Source organism: Carcharodon carcharias, chromosome 5, assembly GCF_017639515.1.
Source record: "Carcharodon carcharias isolate sCarCar2 chromosome 5, sCarCar2.pri, whole genome shotgun sequence".
Lineage (NCBI taxonomy): Eukaryota > Metazoa > Chordata > Chondrichthyes > Lamniformes > Lamnidae > Carcharodon > Carcharodon carcharias.
Genome location: NC_054471.1, coordinates 140,440,332 through 140,443,193, shown reverse-complemented (window position 1 = coordinate 140,443,193; position 2,862 = coordinate 140,440,332).

Here is a 2,862-nt window from a genome sequence, read left to right as displayed (position 1 = left end):
AGATGTTCTTGACAGCATATTAATTGATATTGCAATCAATTCTGATTTTTAAAAATCTCATAATACTTCAGAGCTATTTTTTCTATTATTCAAAATAGTCTTTGAACTACATTTGATCTACTTTTCCATTTGCAATTAATTTAGTTATACTCTTCCAGGTGATTACTAAAGTGTTCTGAAAGCATCAGGAACTCTACTTACACAAGATCATCTGCACATGCCTCATCCTGTCTGACACAGCCTACTTTGAATGGCAACAAAGCTGCATGACCTCTGCAAATGCATTTCAAGGATGCCAGTACATATCATATGTAGTAATTCATTATGTAGGAAGGTCTTAAAAAAATCAAAAGTACTAGTGATGGCTTTGTTAAATAAGTAGAATATTATAATACACGTGTTAATTAATATGCACCTATTTTATTGTATTCACAAGATAGGATCAGATAATGAAGACCTTTCAGCCTATTTGATCTCGTCATTTCAGAATTGCAACCATGCTGTTTCCCAATTGCACCATCTAGTTTCCTAAATGAATCCAGTGCCCTGGTTTAATTACATTTCCTGGCAACAGTCCAGCTATTGATCACCCAATATAAAGAAATGCTTTTTAACATCTATCCTAAATTTTTGTTCTCTTGCCTGGTGTCTAAAAGGATTGTTTCAGATTTTTTTTCTCTATTTCATTAAGTCGCCTATGTAACTGTACAAGGTTACCTCCAAGATATGTTGTGAAAAGCTCAAGTGTCCTGGTTCATCAAGTTGTTCTTCATAGGTCTTTTTACTGACACTGGAGACCAGGTTCCTGGATCTTCTCTACAGTGCCTTGGAGTTTCTATTATAGACTATTGTACATGTAACACAATCACCAGAGAGAGAATGGGGCAAACCACAGAAAACTTTAACCTATAGCTTGCTTTTATACCGCACCGTTAATGTAATCATCTTAAGACACTTCACAAAGGGATATTCAAAAGCAAGGGATGAGCTAAGGGAGGAGATATAATAAGGGATGACCAGAAGCTTGGTGGACTTTAGAGTATTAACACAGAGAAGGGATTAGGGAGGGAATTTCAAAAATTGTGGAGTTTAGATGTATAAAGGGACAGCTGCCAATTGCCTGAGATTGTATGAACTCATGAAAATTAGGATTAAAGCAAATTTCAAACCTAAAATATCTGCTGCAATACCAACTATATTGCAATATTTGATAAATCACACATTTCTGTAAGTTACATAATGTCAAAAATTCAGTTTTCAATATGATTGAATAAATTGAACTGGTAAAAGCTAATATCCATTGATTTTTTTAAACATTGAAGGGGTTTTCTATATTTCTTCTATGGTAACATCTTCAGGCAAACCTAGTCTTTGATTGAAAACAGTAATCATGCCGCTCTAGGCCTTGCCCACTCCACTTAAAATCATAGACAGGTCAGGTAAAGGAGGGAGGGTGGTGAGGCGGCCACCCGGGAAATTTTACAGGTCCCTCCACCTGCAAACTCATCAGCGCAATTAGTACAGTACAATTATGCCTCTAGAGATCCAGTTTTCAACTTGACTTTACAAACCTGAGACATTCAAGTCACTGATTTCACCACACTCCAAAAGCCAAGGAGAATTTGGTTAAACACTATGTACTTGTAAATTCTAGAAGTAGCCAATTTAATATTGTAGATGTAAATGCTAATTTAAGTTTTTTGCCACCTCCAGATATGTCATGAAACCAGTGGAAGTCATATATGATTAATTCATTGAAAATTGCTGTGCCCATTTGGCAATTGCCATTTTGAAATCTGTAGGTAGATTTTTTGAATTCTTATCAGTGACAATTAAGATGTCTGGCCCACTACTGAGCACAGATCAAAACTTTGTGGATACATTTAATAATTAAATTGTGGGCAGTTGGCCTGCAATTTTCTGATATGCTCATGGCAGCCAAGGTCTCAGATGATCTACCTATAAACTCCAATGCTGGACATAATTGTCCAATGCTTTCTGAAACTTCACCAAATGTTGTCCTTACCCTTGGACAAATTCAGAAATGCAGTAAAAACTCAATGACAATTTAGTCACTCGTGGATGTATAAGACAAAAATTTAAACAGCCTCAAGTTGCTGACGTTCTTCTTTGTTAGTGTTAGAGCTTGGTACATGGCAATATCTGGATTTGCCTCCTGTGGATTGCCACCTTGATGTGTGGAAAGGGTTGTGTGCTCCAACAGTCCTTTACGGAATGTTGTGAGAAGCCCCTTGCTCCTGGTAGGGCCACACATAGCAGCAAGGTCGGGACAGAGTGCCAAAGCGTGATCCAAAAATTCTTCAAGGGCAGAGCAGGCAAAAGACTGTAGGTCTCAGCGGCTGCTGCGACAAGATGGTGCTGGTCATCATGGTTTGACACATCAGAGAAATCTGTCCACATGATCTTGATGGGCCAGTGTCCTATTGGTTCCCCCAAAGCACTGCATGAACGTGGGTCAAACAAAAGGGTTTGAACAAGGCAACCTGTAAAGACATGAGATCATCTAGCTCTTGTGAATGCTTATCCTGTGCTTAACTGTGAATTAAATGTGGCAACTGAGCTTTCACTGTATAGTTATAAATATTATACATGTTCTATGAAACACCAAATCAAGGCTCACTGAACAATTGAAAATGAATGCAAACAATCTTACTGTGCTCAAAGTCCAGAGCATCTTTTTCCCCAGATTGGAATAGGATTTCCCAATTATTAACTCAACCACAACCAGTCTGGAAAAATGGTGTGTTTTTAAAAATCAACATTTGGGAATGCAAATAGTGGAGAAAAGTCAAAAAAGCACACCCATTTAAAACCAGGAAAGAACTCATACATGGCCAAATA